The sequence below is a fragment of the Drosophila hydei genome, unplaced genomic scaffold (assembly GCF_003285905.1).
Source record: "Drosophila hydei strain 15085-1641.00,03,60 unplaced genomic scaffold, DhydRS2 tig00000383-arrow-arrow-pilon, whole genome shotgun sequence".
NCBI lineage: Eukaryota > Metazoa > Arthropoda > Insecta > Diptera > Drosophilidae > Drosophila > Drosophila hydei.
Genome location: NW_022045721.1, coordinates 167,603 through 188,550, shown reverse-complemented (window position 1 = coordinate 188,550; position 20,948 = coordinate 167,603). Strand labels below are relative to the sequence as shown.

The 20,948-nt window shown below is 37.7% G+C and overlaps 1 protein-coding gene across 10 annotated transcripts in view; it reads left to right on the top strand.

Annotated features, from left to right (window-relative positions):
* Positions 1 to 5,196: 5,196 nt before the first annotated feature.
* The window catches only part of LOC111597437, a 34,212-nt gene continuing 18,460 nt past the window's right edge, over positions 5,197 to 20,948 (top strand). For 2 of the 10 annotated variants that reach the window (XM_023312152.2, XM_023312153.2), the window contains exons 1-2: positions 7,629 to 7,773; positions 8,415 to 8,613. The gene's annotated coding sequence lies outside the window, so the exon portion shown is untranslated. Of the gene's footprint in view, positions 5,226 to 7,621; positions 7,774 to 8,414; positions 8,614 to 13,369; positions 13,392 to 13,740; positions 13,896 to 14,611; positions 14,636 to 20,948 lie in introns of those variants that run through there. The other 8 variants (XM_023312145.2, XM_023312143.2, XM_023312148.2 and 5 more) reach the window with 6 other exon arrangements.

The window sequence follows — 20,948 nt, the reverse complement described above, 5'->3', positions numbered from 1 at the left end:
AATATCGAAAATCTAAAGCATTGTATTTCTATTTTTATTTTAATGCGCATGTCTGAACATGTCCAATTGAAGACGTTAGGAGGTAGTCGTCAACAAATTGTTCATGCTCCAACATCCTTTCTTTTTGTTAGAAGAGTCCAAATGTTCATGATTGAACAGCAGATAGTCCATTTGCTGATTTTATTTAGTTTATTTTAGTTTAGATTATAGTAGATATATACTATAGATATACAGTGTTTCACAGTTTATTTCAACCAGCACCTTAAAAAAAGTTTGTTGGGCTATAAAATCTAAACTATTGGGGATATCCAGAAAATTTAAATGCAGGTTGTTAGTGTGATGTTTAAACTAATATAAAATCAATTAATTTATTTTTTAAATATTTTTTCAATATTTAATAATGTTTAAAAACGGCTTATTTCAATCACAAACTTTGCATCTGATGAAAGATCCGTTATTTTGCAATGCAAACGGTAGATTCATGTTCTATGCTTTATTCACTGTTTTCGCAGTGTGATAAAATAATTTTTGCAGAATTTTGAAAGCTCAACTTTCAGAAAAGTGAATTTAGCAAAATGGGACCACGCACACCTATTGAGCAGCGGGAACTTGTTCTCAAACACTATAAAAATGGTCATTCTCGTAGAAAAATTGCTGAGATGGCTGGATTTAGTGATTCTACAGTTCAAAGCATCATATACCGGTTTGTCCGTGAAAGTATAACCCACAATAAAGGTAGAAATGCTCCAAACAAAATTTTTAATCCCACGGACGAGCGCTATATTGTGAGAAAAATCCGGGATAACCCGAATATATCGGCTCGACAAGTAACCAATGGTGTTAAGGAGGAGTTGGACAAGTCATGCCACCCAGAAACTATTCGCCGTGTGCTTCGGGAACATGACTTTAATGGCAGAGTACCACGCAAGAAGCCTTTTATAAGCGACAAAAACAAGACAAGGACATTGGATTTTTAATTTAATTTGTTTGGGATGGATGGGCCCTCATATGTGTGGCGTAAGCCTAACGCAGAGCTTGACGCAAAACATTTGAGGGCTACAGTAAAGCATGGCGGAGGCAGCCGGCGTTGGGAACTTAGAGTTCATTGAGACTACGATGGATAAAGGCAAATATCTTGATATTTTGAAGTCCAATTTAATTCAAAGTGCTCAGAAACTGGGCATAAAGGAGGACTTCAGATTTTATCAAGATAATGACCCGAAACACACTGCGGGAATTATCCAGACTTGGCTGATCTGGAAATGTCCGCACGTTATGAAACCCCCAGCCCAGTCACCAGATTTAAATGTAATCGAGAATTTGTGGTCGATTTCGGAAAAAGACATTCGCAAACACAATATATCCAACAAATCGGACCTAAATTCTGCATTGGTTGAGGAATGGGAAAAAATTACTCCAGAAGTCACCAAAAAGTTGGTTGAATCTATCCCAAAAAGACTTAAAATAATAGTTAACCAAAAGGGTGGTCACACTAAGTATTAATTTTTTATTATTTTATGTTATTTTAGTGTGGAACTGTTTTGGTCTCATTTTTTAGTTTTAAACATTATTAAATATTGAAAAAAAATTTAAAAAATAAATGAATTGATTTTATATTAGTTTAAATATCACACTAACAATCTGCATTTAAATTTTCGGTATACCCCCAATAGATTTTATAGCCCAACAAACTTTTTTTAAGGTGCTGGTTGAAATAAGCTGTGAACCACTGTATATACTGCATTTAGATGTGTGAGATACAGCTCTGAGCGTCTTGTCACTTGTGGTGGGTACTCAGAGCGGCTTAAAATACCAAATGTTTCAGTCACAACATCTTCTGTTGCATTGTTGGTGAGTGAGTACATCAATAAATGTAAATGTAAATGTAACAGAAATAATGCTTATAATGACAATCTAAATTAATATGCATTGGACAAGTGTGCTCATGACATCCACCCATCTATCTATTTGCATAACAAAACAAGTAAGAAGGCTCTAGTCGGGGTGCCCGACTAGGAGATACCCTGATCCCAGTCCTCTAAGTTTTTTAATATTTTCCGTAGTTTGTATCGAGTAAAAAAAAAAAAAAGAAAACAAATAAAAAACGACATTGCGAGACCAGGTTTCGAACCCGGATTATTTGCGCAACGTGCACCAACTATACCAACACCGCCACTTCATAATTAAAAAATAAAACAATAAAAAATCTTTCATCTCCACCGATCTCGAACCCCGGACCTAGCCGCACACGAGCGCCGCCTCTATCAACGCAGCCACTGCACTGCTTACACTGGCAATTGCAAATTTGAATATAAGTAGCAGCTAATAATTCAGCACAATTCAAGCGCTATTTCAATTCTTGGAATAGAAAAGAACACACGCATAGGCCCTAGTTCCAACTAAACTTAAATTTTAAGAATTTGGGGGAATTTGGAGCCGATATTCAAAATCCAACAAAAATCAAAATTGCATAAAATATACGTAAAACTAAATACAAAATTTGGAGGCTCTAGCTCTTAAGACGTCCGAGATATAATTTATTAGCTGCATTTCAATAATGTTTTTATTCGATAACAATTAAATGCGAATAGTTATCGAATATTTGAAACAAACTCGATATGCGCGTGCTATACACCGACCTACATAAAAAATTTCAAGTCTCTAGCTCGTATAGATGCTGAAATCCACGCGTTCACACATACGGACAGACGGACGGACAGGGCTCAATCGTCTTGTCGTCCTGATCAAGAATATACAGTGGCTCCAACGCCAAATCGGACAAGACTATTTATTTTTTTCACAGTTGTTTTTCTTTAACACTAAGTTAATTTTTTATCGTTTTCACATTTTTTATTAAATATATAATGTATAAGCCTCCCAAAACAGAAAAAAAAAATTGTAATTTCAAACGGCAACATTTTTTTTATTTTAAAAAACGAGCAACAAGTCCGATTTTGAGCTTCAACGCCAAATCGGACAAAAGAAAACTGCAAGAAAAAGATCCGTTATTTGACGGAGATTTTCGTTTTTGTTTTGCTTATTGCATTTCGTTATGTTCTCAAGCTCATAAGTGACAGTAACACAAATTATTTTTGCGAAATGGCTCCACGTGGGAAGCAAACTGGTGTTGAGGCACGCCAAATAATATTAAAACTGCATTTTGATGGCAAACCCGTTAGGGAAATAGCAGATCTGGTCGGAAGAAGCAAATCTACCGTTCATGATATCATAAAAAGGTTTCGGGAGGATGGAAGATTAATTAACAAAAGCCAGGAGGGAAAAAGAAAGCGATTAAACTCAAGAGAAGAACGGTCAATTATAAGGGAAATTAAGGTTGATCCCTTTAAAACCGCAAAGGAACTCGGGATGTCAATAAAAACAAACTTTGCAAAGGATGTGTGTGACAACACAGTGCGCAATACTTTGCATCGGTATGATTTGCATGGCCGAGTTGCACAAAAAAAGCCGTATATTAGCCCTAAGAACAAGGCGTTTAGAATAAAATTCGCAAAAGAGTACTTGCTAAAAACCGATGACTTTTGGAATCATGTTAGTTGGTTGTATATCATATTATAATCATCATATCATCATACACTTATCTTATTTAAAGGTGTTGTTTACTGATGAAAGTAAATTTAATTTGCATGGGTCCGATGGTAAGGTGTATGTGTGGCGTAAACCAAATACTGAGTTTGAGCCCAAGAACACCATAGGCACTGTTAAGCATGGAGGAGGTTCAGTCATGGTTTGGGGCTGTATGTCGAGTGCGGGAGTTGGCCATTTGCATTTTATTGATGGCATATTGGATAAATTTGGCTACCTTGACATTTTGAAGAAAAATGTTAAGCAGAGTGCGGAGAAATTGGGGATACTTGAAGACTTTGCTCTTTATCAAGACAACGACCCCAAGCACACTTCAATGCTAGCTAGGCTCTGGCTAATCTATAACTGTCCTAAACTGATCCAAACACCTGCCCAGAGCCCGGATATAAACGTCATAGAGAATCTGTGGGAAATTTTGGCGAGGAAAGTGTACCAAAACCGGTATAACACAGTTGACCAATTAAAAAAGGGATTACTTGCAGCTTGGAACTCCATAGAGCCAGAGATCTGCAAAAAGTTGGTCAAATCAGTTCCCAATCGCTTGCAGGCTGTTGTCGCAAACAAAGGTTTTGCAACAAAATATTAAATATTACGTTTTTCTGTTATTTTTCATTTAAGTTTTCTTTTGTCCGATTTGGCGTTGAAGCTCAAAATCGGACTTGTTGCTCGTTTTTTAAAATAAAAAAAATGTTGCCGTTTGAAATTACAAATTTTTTTTTTGTTTTGGGAGGCTTATACATAATAGATTTAAGCAAAAATGTGAAAACGATAAAAAATTAACTTACTGCATAAGAAAAAACACTTTGAAAAAAATAAATAGTCTTGTCCGATTTGGCGTTGGAGCCACTGCATATACTTTATGGGGTCTGCCACGTCTCCTTCAGCCTGTTACATACATTTGCACAAAACCATTATACCCTGATATCCCATTTTCAATGGGATAAGGCTATACAAAATCAGTAAGCGTTGCAAATATTTTTGTTACTATTTGTTTGTCATGCTTGGCAATAAGAAATAAAAAAATAAAAAAAACAATGTCCAAATACCAGCTTCACTTTCTTTTTTGTTGTTGCTGCTGCTAATGATGCTTTGTTGCTTGCTTTATTTTGAGGTTATGCATATTTAATAGACTTCTTTGTTGACTGGTATCCACCACCCGCACAGTGGGAAAGCAACTCAGTGGGCAGAAACTTATTTAGCTAGCGAAATGGCGATAATGATGATTACTGCAGTAAAAGAGTAAAACAGACAGAGAGACTTGGCCATTGCTGAGAATTATAGATGTGTCCAGCATCTGCTGTTTTCAAATATTTATTCGAAACGAACTTATTATATGCAGCCACTTCCCATAATTACTTCGATAAAGTTTATTAATCATGTGGCAATTGACTATATTTACGGGTTACAAGAAACAAAAATTGAATGGTTGTTTCCCTCACTCAATTGGTCACACACAATCTCGTGTTTAGATCAGTTTGTTTTTGTCTACTGAACTGAATGTCTGCCTGCTGTATGCTTGTGTGTCAATCTATGGAAGAATTCAATAAAGAGTGAAAGCGGTCGAACGTAGCCGGTGAAAAGTTGTTGCTGTTGCGGCTGTGTGCGCGCGTGTGTTTGTGCAAGTGAGTATACATGAGCTAGTGAGTATGCGTGTGTGCGTGTGTGCGTGTGTGCGTGTGTGCGTGCGTGTGCGTATACATGTGAATTTAATTCTTGCCAATCATGTGGTCCATTTTAACTTATTTATAATTTTACTTCCACAAAGATTTCGGATTTAACGATATTACTACATTGGATGCTACGATTATGTTTCATATATATATATATATTATAATGTATTGTATTCGTGTATATGTATGTATATGTATATCTATTTATATATTCCGCTTATCGTGTAGCTTTTGTGCGGCTTTCGCAATGCGGCCGCCGGCCGTGTATAAAATTTATGAGCAGCAAAAGTGGAAGACGTAAGACACAAACTTGTCGCTGAATGCTAAGTGCCGAATGCAATGCTTACTATTGCTTATGATAAGTTCAGGCACACAAAAAATAGATAAACTTGTCGCAGAAGCATCTTGTCACAGGACGGTTTTCGTTATTCGAGTAGTTACCCCGGCCTTACATAAGCTTTGGCCACTACTTCAGATACACCGATTGTCCAACATGTCGTAAATATAAAGCTATATGCATAAAAAGTATTAAGACGAAAGTAATTTTCAACATAAAATTACGAAAATTCTAAATGAGGTAAGAGATATCATTTAATAACAGAAGTTCGATAAGGCTTTTGTCGATTATATTGAAAGCTGAAATATATCGATTATTTGAAAGAAGGATGATCTGTGTTATAGTGGGATCTACAGAGTCTTTAGATCTCTGAGGTCCTCATATAAACGGACATACGGACTGACAGGCAGACGGACATGGCTTCTTGATATTAATTGATATACTACTATATTTGTCTACCACGCCTCCTTATGTACATACTCACATTTGATTTTAGACCATGACACTCTCAATTCTGAATTTTATTGGATTGAAGCTATAAAAAGTCGAGTTCTTTTGAGTTATTACGAGTGCCACAGCGCACATAGAGTTGTTCATTTATAAGGTAAACATTATACTTAAGGTGCCGTTGGGTTCACGGTATTACTCATTTTTAATTACCCAATTTTCACTGGGGCTCGCTACACCGAAATGATCTATAATAGTATATGTTTGAAATGGTTTCTGTTTCTTTTTTTTTCAACATATTTTATGAGGCTTGAAAATTACGTTTAACGTTTGCATTATATACTGTTGTGTCCGTGCTTCCCGCGTAATGTGCATATACTTTAAGTTAACATATATATAACTGCGCTGCTCTATTTCATTTGATGATCACCATGTTACCTTATTATATCAACAGCGGTGCACGTGCTGTAAGATTCTTCAATGTAACGTGCGAAGGACTTAGCCAGAATCAGAGCTGCGACAACCATATAAAATAAAATAAGTAAGACTGTTGTAGTCGGGCTTTACCGAATTTTGGTGATACACGTTATTTTCGATAAATACATATATTTTTTTGATTTGCCAATATATATAATTATACTATATAAAACAGCTTTGGTATATAACATATACCACAGTATAATATTTCTCGACTTGCCTCGTCCATAGTGGGCGTATCGAATTTTTTATAGTACGATGGAGGCCACGACTGTAGGCATAAAATTCAAAATTCAAAATTCAAAGCTCTAGCTTCAATAGCGGCGAAATGGTGATAAGTTAGAGGAGTATTTCAAAAAACCAATATAAATATACCTTTCACTTCGTGAACGAGTAAAAAAGATATCTTCAAAGCTGATTCAGTAAAACGGGTTTCATTTACGAGTCAAAAAACACTTTCAGTTTGTTGTACAGAAGCCGAAAAAAGAAACCTCAAAAGCCTAACAAACATCGATTTGTTAAAAAAATATGTAAGAAAGCTCTTGTCGGGAGTGTTCGACTAAATAATAAAATAACAGGGACCTACACAGTAAAAATAAATTCTATGGCTTTTACGCCATTAAAACTAAAAAAACTAAATCAAAATATGTATGATAGTTAAAAGGGGGAAAATCAAGCAAAAATACATTCCAGATTACTTAAGAGCTTTTGAACTTGATCTAAATTGAATATTACAGCAATGATAAAGAAGTCGCAGATAAAGATGCCAGGCTTTAAAGTTAAATTCGTTAGAAGACAAAATTGTTGTTGCAAAAGCTTGCTGTTGGCTGTTGATGTACGCATGTCTTGCATGCTTATTACCGTTGTTGTCGGCACTTTTGCAGGTTATATATCGTAGTAAACGTTAACAGCAACAGCAGCACAAACAGCAATGCGACCACAAACACAAACACACATACAAACATATTACAAAAAAAACCCAAAGAAAGCTTAAGGCCCAGCTTCTACGGCGACGACGGCAACCCGACGAAAACCCGAAAAATATACGTTCGCGCAGTCGCAGTCTCCGTCTCAGCTCAGTCAGCGACGAATGCGCCAAGCAACCACAACGCAAAACGCTAAGTTGTAAATGCAGCCAATAAAGTAAGAAGAGCGGAGTTAACACAAAAAGCTAAAGCGAACAAGTGTCGAGTGCGCACTGCTCTCTGTGCGTATCAAACTGTGCGGTTTAACGGTAGTGTGCGTGTTTGTCTTTATTTTTTCTCATGTTCGCGTTTCATTGATCATCTTGTGCCTGTGCCAACGAAAAAGATTTTGTAATTTATATACCCTGAACCCAGTGAAAGTGGTAAATCAGGGTATAATGGTTTTGTTAAAATGTATGTAGCAGGCAGACCCCATAAAGTATATAGATTCTTGATCAGAACGACGAGCTGAGTCCATATGTTCATATATATGAACGCGTCGATCTCAGAATATGAAAGAGCTGCAAATTTTCTATGAATATAAAATCGAATTTTAATTTTTTTTATATTCTAGGTAAAAATTTTACTCAAATCTTTAAATTTAAGTTCAATTGCAATTAGCCTATTAGTGACAGATCTTACATTTTTACTAAACTTGTTGCTTATATTGTATATTGGCGAGGTTGTGGTTGTTGGTTTGAGTCCAAGTGCCTTATGTCGGCTTTCGTTTTTTTTTGGACAAACATGCTCGATTGTGAAAGTGCGCGATCGGATGCTTAAAATTTAAAATCGCAGATCGGACGGGGTTCTGGGTATTTCCTAGTCGGGTACCCTCCACTACAGCTTTCTTATTTATTTTTTTTAAGTTGTTCAGTGTGTGGTTAAGTGAAATAAAATTTGTTAAATTTTGAATAGCACATAGCTTTAACTGAGATCAGAGCAGCAAAAATATTAAGCAAGACCGAAACATTTTATTCAACTTTCTTAAAATAAAAACAAAAATCAATAAATACAAAAAAAGAACAACAACCGAGTGGAGAAAATAGCTGCTCAACGTATCAAACGATAAACGGCCAACAGCGGCGAACAGCAAAAAACGCATATCAAAAGAAATGTAAGTTGCAAGAAAGTAACATTTTTTTAATTTAAAACTTTAATTGAGTAAACCAGCAGAAATAATGATTGTCAAACTGTTAGTGAGAACAAGAATTACTGTGATTTTCAATTAGCAAAATTTTCTACAATAAAGAAACAATTTCTAAGATTTAATAAATTTGTAAGTTTGTTATTTTCAGTAATATGTCATGCTGTCAGGTTAAATTATGTCTTATAAGAGTATAACTATATGAAAATTGTAATAAATATATATGTATATAATATGAGGAAAACATCTCTTAACTTCTGTAAGTTCTCTTGATTTGTACTAGCTTTTTGTTATATTTTTCTCCATGTAGCACGTTAAAATCCATATTTGAGCCAGCATAATTTTTTAATACTACCAAAGCTAAGATATATATATAAGATTAAATATGGTATTTTATCAAATTGAATGGTTTTAACTAGATAAATTTTGAATTAACCCTTAACCGAATCGCATAAATAGGTATATATGTATATAAACAAACTTTAGAATATGTGTTTTTTCATTATATATCCTACCAATCATACTCTAACTCTAATAGTCAAATAAAAATAAAAGGGTAGTTTCTATATGCCACGCCACAGAAGGTCCGTACATTTTTATAGACATCGATAGGGAAGATCAACACAAACTATATTTTTATGTTTCTAGCTATAAAACTTTAGAAGATATAAAGTTTTGCGGATTGCCGATATCGGCGTAAATTTATTATTTACATCTTTAGATATTTAGAGATGCAGGTTTCAATGACAAGTATATATTCCTAATTTCAAGTCTCCAGCTTGAGAAGGCCGTATGGAGAGGCAGTATGACGTATATTGCAAAAAAAAAAAAAAAACAATATACTCTTTCACATCGCGAATATACGTAACAAATAAGAGTGTAGCAGTCGGTCATCGTTCAAACAGAGAACAAATATTTTTGAAAAATCTTAAGAGGGAGCTTTAAAACTTTAGAAAATATAGTTTTCGTTTTAGATTTGCCACTTCCGCAAGAAGTATATATATGTACTACTACTTACTACTCAGCTTACTCGGAACGGTATCAAAATTTCGAAATCGATGTATTTATTACAGAAAACCCATATAAAACTGAATTTTCCATGTTTTGTAATATTCAAGCCAGAAAAAAATTAAATAAAATGATAGATTTTTATCAAAATTTAGTATAGTGTACAGATATAGATATTTCAAATCTTAAGTCTCTATCCTTGGTGGCTTACGATAGCGTATCGTATCTTACATTATGGGATCTGCCTCGCGTCCGTCTGCCTGTTTCATAAATTTTCACAAAGACAATATACCCTGGATTCAGGGTATACAACTAAGACACAAAACGTTGAACTACCCGCGGGCCAATTAAAAGTGAAAGGGGGAACGAAGGCAGGCAAGTGGACAGGCTGGCAGGTTTTCAATTACCTGTTTTTCACTTTTGTAATGCATTGCAGTCGATTTTTAAATTTTTAATTTTTCTATCCCATTTAACCCAAGTAACGCGTGTGGTATACCAAGCATTATCCGTTCAGCTGTATTTAAACTCGCCTTTTTTTAATCCTGATCCCATTGAAAATGGCGTGGCAGACCCTATAAAGTATATATATTCTTGATCAGGACGACAAGCCGAGTCGATTGAGCTATGTCCGTCTGTCCGTCCGTCCGTCTGTCCGTATGTATGTATGTATGTGTAAACGCGTGGATCTCAGCTTTGCAGGTCCGTGTATAGCACGGGCATATCAAGTTAATTTCAAATATTCGATACCTATTCACATTTAATTGTTATTGATAGTTAATAGTTGACAAATTATAACTCGTACGCCTGAAGATGTATATGTATATACATATATATATATATAAATTAATATGTTGCTGGTCCAGCGATGAACTAGGCGTCGGTGGCAGGTCCAGCGTTGATCGGGTATTTATAGTCTTAATCAATAAGTTGCTGGTCCAGCTATGAGCTAGGCGTCGGTGGCAGGTCCAGCGTTGATCGGGTAATTATAATCTTCTTATGATGATTATGTTGGAGGGTTTGACTTCACCCCCTTTTCTATTAACTGGCCTTGTGGCTCAGCAATGATCAGAAATATAACAATTTGATTACGGCGGTGTGCCGGAGTAGTGCGGGTTTATTCTTCAAACTTCAATGCAAAACTGATTTTTAGCTACATAGAATATTTCACTTAAGCTAAGCCAAAACTCGCATCACACCACAATGTCATGGTCGGCAAGCCGACTCAGCAATCTTAGGCAATAACGGAAACTCTTGCAGTAAACAAAAGTATCTGGTTACCGCCGCTGACCATTGCAGTTATAGCGCGCTGATACAAAGTATGCAGTGTCGCAATTGCGAGGGCTGTTTCTTAACTTACGAAACACGCGATAGCGAGGGTTGGTTATAAACTTATGAAATACCCTATATTAAATGTTATGTGTTAACTACTCCCCCTTCAAGTGTAAGGCCGCCCTCGGCCGACCCAATTCCGGCGACGACTTCTCGTAATTGCTTCGCAGACTTCCTTGCGTCGATGAACCGCCAAAGGGTGAGGCCAATGCAGATTAAAGCACAGCATATACCTCCAATGATGAATGCCACACGATAAGCTTGATCAGTTCCGGCGTCTTTCTTGAATTGCTGTATCTCCTCCAAATTACGTTCATTTAAACGATGAAGATAAGGGAGGCTGAGGACATCTTGGCTGGCAGTGATGTTCAGCAAGGGAGAGTTGGCAATGCCCGGGACTCTACTGCGTACGTTGTTGTGGTTGTAAAACAGAGTCCCGTTGATCGCGACTCGGTCCCCGAACGTAATGAGATGCGTGCCGTGTACTTGGATTTCAGTGCCGTTATCCACCTGGATCCTTGCGGACCCGTCGTTAAGAATGATGATTCCATCATCTACGTGGGTGATTATTTCCAGGTTGCTCGGCTGGATTTCACAGTGTGCCGTGCCACCTGCATGGAGCTCTTTGGCACATGAACTCTCTAATGCCAGACGACAAAAGGTGGCTCCAGGTGAAGCGGTGCAACTCTGCAGTGTGTGGGTTTTTCCATCGCATTCGGCTATGACGTTGTCAGGCAATCGCAATATGAAATTCTTGTGAATGACAGGATAAATCGTAATTTTTCTGCAAGCTTGTTTAATATGATTTAAATTCCAAAAAAAAAAAAAAAATTTTTTTTTTTTTTTTTTTTTTTTTTTTTTTTTACGTTGGGCGCCAATTAATATGTTGCTGGTCCAGCGATGAACTAGGCGTCGGTGGCAGGTCCAGCGTTGATCGGGTATTTATAGTCTTAATCAATAAGTTGCTGGTCCAGCTATGAGCTAGGCGTCGGTGGCAGGTCCAGCGTTGATCGGGTAATTATAATCTTCTTATGATGATTATGTTGGAGGGTTTGACTTCACCCCCTTTTCTATTAACTGGCCTTGTGGCTCAGCAATGATCAGAAATATAACAATTTGATTACGGCGGTGTGCCGGAGTAGTGCGGGTTTATTCTTCAAACTTCAATGCAAAACTGATTTTTAGCTACATAGAATATTTCACTTAAGCTAAGCCAAAACTCGCATCACACCACAATGTCATGGTCGGCAAGCCGACTCAGCAATCTTAGGCAATAACGGAAACTCTTGCAGTAAACAAAAGTATCTGGTTACCGCCGCTGACCATTGCAGTTATAGCGCGCTGATACAAAGTATGCAGTGTCGCAATTGCGAGGGCTGTTTCTTAACTTACGAAACACGCGATAGCGAGGGTTGGTTATAAACTTATGAAATACCCTATATTAAATGTTATGTGTTAACTTATATATATATATATATATATATATAAATATATATATATATATATATATATATATATATATATATATATATATATATATATATATATATATATATATATATGTATGTATATGTATATTTTATGCAAATTTGATTTTTGTAGGAATTTGGATACCAGGGCCATTATATGAGGACGTTTGCATCTTAACCAAGCCAATAGAATATGTAGATCATATGCTGAAAATTTCATTAAAATCCATTAAGTAGAACATAAGTTATTAAACAAAACGTTTGGCCAATTTGCAAAAGCACATGTCAGCAGCGCCACGCCCACGCATTTTTCCTATGCGTGTATTCTTTTCTATTCCAAGCGTCGAAATTGCGATTGAATACTGCTTGAATTATCAGCTGCTACTTAAATTCAAATTTGCAACTAATATTTCAAATTTTGTAGTGGCTGCTTTGGCGACGCTCGTAAGCAGCTAGTTCCTGGGTTCGAGACCAGTGGGGATGGAATATTATTTATTGTTTTATTTTTTTAAATTATGAAGTGGCGGTGTTGGTAGAGTTGGTGCGAGTTGCGTAAAAATACTCGATACAAACTACGGAAAATATTAAAAAACTCAAAGAAGACTAGGATCAGGGTATCTCCTAGTCGGGCACCCCGACTAGAGCTTTCTTACTTGTTTTATTTGGCCGATGGGCAATTATCTTGTATGAAGTCATTTCAAATATACTTTTCGTTAGCTCGGCGATGACCTTCCCGATTTAAATTGCAATTGTGCACAGATCTAAAAACATAAAAAAATGAAATACATACATACATGTATGTTTGTATATGGATACGATGTCACGACTGTGAATAATGCGAGTGCATGCTACGATTGTTGTGCAATTTGGTACACGGCTACGACAGAGGCTGGCTCTACAGTTCAGCAGCACTGCAGTCTACAGTTACAACTTTTGATTAATGTGAATAAACTATATTAGATACAATTGCATAACATATGGGCAATATATAAAGCAAAAACACATATGGCCAATATACAAAGCAAAATCACGTGGCAAACAGACCAAAGCGTGCATCCTTTTCTATTCGAAGAATTGCAAACGATTGAATCATGGTTGAAGCGGTGTTGGTAGTCGCTGATCGTTGCCGGGAATCTAACTCCTGGCTGCGCCTTTTATAATTGATTTTGCAAACATGTTATAGAAAAAAGCTATGGACTATATTTATAAATTCTGTTCTGACGGGGCTGGCAGTTTTCACAATTCTCGGCACTTGTATACGGCTCTGCCTCTCACATGAGTCAGTGCATAATTTACGCCAACATAGTTTGTTTTCGTGTAAATTTGTGTTTGCTAATGTGGGCGGTGGGCGTGCTATTTGCTAAATTCAAGCAGACACACACAATTGCCACAATTAAACGGTGCCGCGCCAACCGAACGTTACCTAAGTCTTAAAAACAAACAAAAGTATACAAATATTTCGAAAGTACTTTAGCTCATAGTTATTGCCGTTGCGAGCTGTATGTGTTGTTGTTGTTTTAGTGTTTATGGTGCCGTTGCAAAACGCATACATATCGATATAAGCCAATCCTACTCTCAATTGTAAAAAAAATTTTGCAAATTAATTTCAGCAAATTACGCGCTACAATTTTAATTTAATATTTTTTATTTATTTAAAATTTTTATTTTTCGATATTTTGTATAAACATATGTTATGTCTAGTGCGAAAAGGAGGGCGTAAATTTACCTTCAGGAAAACTTATCGATATCAGTATCGACACCGGCATGTGACTAACACACACACGACTGCTGATACGAATGTAGCTTCCGTTTGCTTCCTTGTCTGCCTTTTTACTTTCTGTTATCTTAATAACTAATAACAAAATATTTCCGAGCTTAAATACCCTCTAAATGCAGAGCAGCTGACAAAGCCTTAGCTTGAAGTGCGGCTTAAAATTTCTCCTACTACATTATTTGCAACATTTCATATAATTAAATATGTCATAAAATTAAATATATATACTTGGTATATTGATTATAATAAAACATATTTTCATTTTATATTTATAATTGCGAATACACTTGACTGTGGTGGTGTTCAGTTCTGTAATGATCTTTATTCGTCTGAGCTAGAGTTCTTATACTCTGATTCAAGCATATTTCATCTCTTAGATCTAGCTGTGCTGAGAGTGTAAGAGTCAGCGCTGGTATGTCTAATTTTAGATTCGAAATATGTATGTAATTTGATCTATTCCTATTGCACTCCCTGCTACTCGTTGAGTGCGTAGACGGCATGCTTAGAATTCTTGAATGTGTTGCTTGAACAATAATAATAAAGAAATAAATCCCAATTTTCTATTTTTTTTTGTACATATACATACATACAGTTTGTCAAGAAACTTAAGCTGCAATATTAATAGGCTTTCATTCAAATGAGTGAAATTTTTTTAATGCCTAATTGTTTAATATTTTGAATAAGAATTTCAAAAAGAGAGCAAAACTTAAAATGATTAACAAATAAACAACAAAAACTAAAATTACTCTTTTTCCGCGCTGTCAAGAAACTGTTTACACATTGCGTATTGGAATTCTGTTTCGATCTAATTCTTGGATATAATAGTGCTCTACCATTATTTATGTTATCTTAATGTTTATTTGTGCATTTCTTTCATTTTGGCTGTGAAATTTTGTTGAGTACTAAAATATCTAAATATGATTACTCTAATCTAAAATATTTTTATACCCTGATCCCATTGAAAATGGGAAATCAGGGTATAATGGTTTTGTGCAAATGTATGTAACAGGCAGAAGGAAGCGTGGCAGACCCCATAAAGTATATATATTCTTGCTCAGGACGACAAGCCGAGACGATTGAGCCCTGTCCGTCTGTCCGTCCGTCCGTCTGTCCGTATGTGTGAACGCGTGGATCTCAGCAGCTATAAGAGCTAGAGACTTGAATTTTTTTTGTTGGTCCGTGTAGAGCACGCGCAGGTCAAGTTTTTTTCAAATATTCAATAACTATTCGCATTTAATTGTTATCGAATAAAAACATTATTGAAATGCAGTAAATAAATTATATCTCGAACTCTTAAGAGCTAGAGCCTCCCAATTTTGTATTTAGTTTTACGTATATTTTATGCAATTTTGTTTTTTGTTGGATTTTGGATACTGGCTCCAAATTTCCCCAAATTCTTAATATTTAAGTTTAGTTGGAACTAGGGCCATTATGTGAAGGCGTTTGCATCTCAACCAAGCCAATAGAATATGTAGATCATATGCTGAAAATTTCATTAAAATCCATTAAGTAAAACAGAAATTATTAAACAAGACGTTTGGCCAATTTGCTAAAGCACATGTCAGCAGCGCCACGCGCACGCATTTTTCCTATGCGTGTGCACATATACATTCAAATGCGTGTATTCTTTTCTATTCCAAGAATCGAAATTGCGATTGAATTGTGCTAAATTATTAGCTGCTACTTATGTTCAAGTTTGCAACTGCTTGACCAAGCGGTGCAGTGGCTGTGTTGGTAGAGGCGGCGCTTGTGTGCGGCTAGGTCCGGGGTTCGAGACCGGTGAAGTTGAAGCGTTTTTATTGTTTTATTTTTTTTTTTTAATTATGAAGTGGCGGTGTTAGTAGAGTTGGTGCACGTTGCGCAAATAATCCGGGCTCGAAACCTGATCTCGCAATGTGGATTTATATTAGTTTTCTTTTTTTTTTTTTTTGAATACTCGATACAAACTACGGAAAATATTAAAAAACTAAGAGGACTGGGATCAGGGTATTTTTTACTTGTATTTTTTTATTTAATTTTTTTGTTTATTTATTTAGTTGCAGCGTATTGTCTTAGACTCTACAGCGCATTTAGCTCTAAACCTTAATAGTTCTAAGATTATCTAGAGGATGCAATCTCTTAAGTCTTCACCTATTGTTGTTTATAGCAAGGTTGCTTGCGAGATGGTTAGGATGCGCTGCAAGTCTGTCCGCGTATCTTGAACTGTGCCGCCCAGTGAGTTCAGCGACTGTGGGAATTTCTAAATCCCAATGTAAAACTGAGTTATTTTCAAACCAGCTGGCTCCAGTCCATCTGCGTAGTGCTTTATTCTGCAGGATCTGAATTTTGTTCCTTGAAGTCTTCGCCGAGGAGCCCCATAGAGAGATACCAGATACGAAGGTTGGGACAACTATTGCCTTGTAGATGGCGGCCTTGCTGCTGTAAGACAACTTGCTCGAGGCTCTCAGCATCCAATCGAGGGTTTTTAGCTTGCTTTTGTATGCTTTTGCTTCTTGCGCAGATACGTTACGTGATAAGGTGGCGGTGTCGTCTGCATAAGTCGCTATGAGTACTGCATCAGTAGTTCCCATATTTGGCTCGGGAGTTGGCATATCTCCAGTGAATAAAATGTAAAGTGTTGGGCCTAGAACACTACCCTGTGGGACTTCAGCCATAATTGGTCTAGTCGAGGATACTGCTTGCCCTTTTGACACTTGGAAGATTCTTCCAATCAGATATGAGGATAGCAACGTGAAAAATGGGGCTGGAAGGGTGGTCCTCACTTTCTACAGCAGTCCTAGGTGCCAAACTCGATCAAACGCCTGTTTAATGTCTAGAAAGACGGCAGAGCAGTACATCTTTTCTTCGAAGGCTCCTAGGATATGGTGCACAACTCTGTGAACCTGCTCCGGTGTACCTTGCTGCCTCCTGAAGCCAAACTGATGGTTCGGAATGGCCTCCTGGCGTCCCAGATGTGACAGTACTCGTTTCAGAAATATTCTTTCGAATATTTTGGAGAGTACTGGCAACAGGCTAATTGGTCTGTACGACGCAATTTCGCCCACGGGTTTGCCAGGCTTAGGAATCATCACAATCACGGCGCGCTTCCAGCAGGCTGGAAAGTGCCGGATGCGAAGCATGGTGTTGTACACCATAGTTATGTAGTCTATGGTGGAGTCAGGAATTTTTTTGACTTCTCTCTTTTGATGTGTTCTGGAACCTCTTCTTTTGTACATCCAGCTATCTGGTCTTCAGCTGGAAAGGGCGAGAGAACGATGTCTTCTGTTGCTTTGATTTCTGAGGCCTCTGCGGTGAATTAGTCTTGAAGATGGTTGGCAAAAGCATCAGCTTGAGCTTCGTCTCCAATGTGCCAGGAACCAGAAATGCTCCGAATGCTCCGTTTGAGCTTTCGTGTAAATTTCGCTAATTGCAATTCTGCGTCAGTGGGCGATTCATCTCGTTCCAGCGCATCGCTGATACACCTCTTTTGAAGCAGAGCCAAATCAGCTTTGAGATGCCTCGTGGCTTCGTTGTAGGTGGCTTTGGCATTAGGCGTGCGTAATCTTAACCAGCGTCTCCTGGCCCATCTTTTGTGTATTAGTAGGTCTTGGGCCTCTAAGGTGAGGGGGATGTTGTACACAGACTGATGTCTTGTTTGGCAAGATGGTAGGGCGGCTAGGTGCGCAGCTTTGACTATTTCTTTCTGCAGTTTGTTTGCTGTGTAATCCACGTCTTCAGGAGTGTAAGTTCCATTTCTATATGTAATGAGTAATGAAGCTCGCGCCTAAAGACTCCTAAATCTGATCCTGCCGGCAGTAGTTGTTTCCTAATGGGGATTGCCGAGGGCCTGTGTCCATTAAGTGGGAAGCTCCAGTCGCCAGTATGCTGAAATGTACGTTTTGAATCGCCTCAAAAATGACTTCTCCGCGACGATTCGCACTATTGCTTCCCCAAAATGGATGCCATCCATTCCAGTCGCCGCCGATGAAGGTCTTATTCAACCTTTGGCCAAGTACCTGTTCCATGTGATGATCACACAGTGTTTGGCGGAAGATAAATTGACGCAACTTCGATCGCTTCAATAGACGTAGGCAGGGTGATGACTGAGACCTGCATTGTTGTGTTAGAAATTGGCAGTAAAGGTGTGTGGTATTGTTGCTCGTATGAGAATTGAGGATCCACCAAAGCAGTTTGCTCCTTCACCATGAGCCTGATAGTGTTCGAATCCGAAAATTTGTGTAGTGGGGCAATCATGAGTTTCTGTTATTAACATTATATCAATATATTCTTGTGAGAGAAACACAGCCAACTCCTGAGTCTTGTTTCTCAGGCCATTGGCGTTCCGGATACCCACACGTAAAGCCATTATTTTGAGGCAAGCTTGGTTATGAGAGCCATTAAACTGGTTAGTATGTTTGCCTGCTGGGATTGTAATTCTCGCATCGCTTTGAGCTCGGCATTAATTGCGTCAAACTGGCGCTGTTGTTGCTGAAGGATTCCGGTGAACAAAGTGTCACTTGTGAGATTCTTATTTGACGGTCCACCTCTAGCGACCTGCGCGAAAGAAACACCACTAATCGGCGTTGCAAAGCTAATGGCATGGCTGTTTGTGTGGGACTGCTTTTTTGTGCTGGAGATTGCAATTTTGCTTGTATACTTGGCAGCCCTTGTAGTTGGTAGGGTGCTGTAACTCACAGTGTACACAAGTTGATGCCTGGTCCTTTTCGCGGGTGCGTGTTTCCCGGCGCAACGCACACACCTGGGAGCTTTGTGGCAGTAGCGTTGTGTGTGTCCAAATTCTTGACAGCGATGACATTGCTTCAAGTCGTTGAATCTTCTTGGGAGTTCTACTGTGCAGCGTTGCCTGCAGACAACTCGTATGTCCAAAATTTTGTTGTTGTTGGGGGCCTGAGCCACGTCAACAAAAAATATGTTTAACGGTGTTTTGTCCGTACGGCTCAGTGGGTTGTGCACATTTGTTATTTTGTGGCCTTTGATTTCCAATTCATTTTTAATTAGTGTTATATCAGTGCTGGAGTGAAGCCCTTTGAAAACGACTCTATATGGCTTGTCCTCCTTAAACTGGTAGCAGTGGAAGTCCAAGCCCAGCTTAGTAAAGTGGTCTATTACTCTGCGATAGTTCTCACTGCATTGGGTTAATACACCTATATTATTCTTCTTTCGTTTAATCACGTATGATTTAGCATCAATTACTTTGTCGATTATCTGTTGCAGCAAGGCCACAGACTTGATGTTTGGACACCATATGGCGGCGGACGAGGCTTTGGTGTCATTTGCTGGTCGGTCAAAACTGGGGCTTCTGGAGCTACAGGTAATTCACTGTAGTCTTCATCTTCTTCTACGAGCAGCGATTTTGTGATATTGATGCTGCCTTGCTGGTGCTTGGTTCGTCGAAGAAGAGCCTTTTCTTGATTGCTTTTGGTGAATTTGGCTGTTTTCGTTTGGTGTTTTTGTTGTTGTTGATGCCTTGCACGGAGGCTATATCTATTTTAGAGTTTATTGGGATGATGGAGGCTTGCCTGTTGGCCATCACAACGTTAAGCTAGGCTCGCATATCTGCATTTACCTTTGCAGCTACAGCGGGGTCATTGACATTAGATGTCATCGCGGAATTTGCACTTGAGTGCAGACGCACTCGCGCCAAGCGCGGAAGCAAGCGATAAGAAAACACATGTGCAGTTTTTGTTGTGGTTGCGTTAAAGAATGCACCGCAAATGCAGCAGTAGAGCTTAAGCGAAGGCTGTTCGAATTCTATGTTACACGTCTTTACAGGTCAAACGACTGAGTGAATCTAAAGTGAATCTGAAATATTATTACTCTAATTTTTAGAATACCTGGCAAGAGATTAAGCTTTGATGTGTTCCAATTGATTTATTATAATAACAAGTTGGTTTTGAATATATAGGAAAAAAATGTACATGTCGTGCGGAAAACGAATGCAGGCTTGAAGAAATGTTCACAGGATGGCGTAAAAGAAAGATTTACAGTCGGGTAAACCAAGGACTTTAGGAAAAAATGTGGCAGATGTGTCACATGAAACAGTACACATGCCATTGTACGGCATAGGTACTGTTTAAGTGTTGCACTAAAGAAACCACTGCTTTTATTAGTAAATGTAAAGAAATGCTTTAATTTGGCCGTAAACACGTATTAATGCTCCATCCAGATTATGACTATTAACTATCTTGGAAACCAGAATCATCATTTATGGTTTGGAGTTCATCTTTTAAAAGATAAATTTAAAGAGAAGTGCCAGAAGAACCAAATTCTATATTCTATCAAGAAGCTTTTGGATATTAACGTAGGCACTTGGCTCCTCTATAATTGTGGCAAGTTTATTCATATACCAACCCCAGAGTCATGATGTGAACCCCATTGAACATGAGTACGTCTACCGAAAGGAAAGTATGAGAAAACGGGATCCGCAGAACCAGACACAGTTAAAAGCTGCTATCCTTGAAGATTGGCAAAAGATTCCAGTTCAATACTTAATAAAGTTGGTCCATTCCATGAGATAAAACCTCTAGCATGTATCATGTTAAATATTAAAATGAACATGATTTGTTTTCTTTTTTAAGTTAAGAATGATCAAAATGCGTGCGCTTCACGCTGCTTTCCACGTGTTTTGAAAATTGGCCAACATTTTTTTAGGTAATAACTTTTGGTTTACTGAACGGATTTTAATGAAATTTTCAGCGTATGATCTAAATATTTTATGGATATTT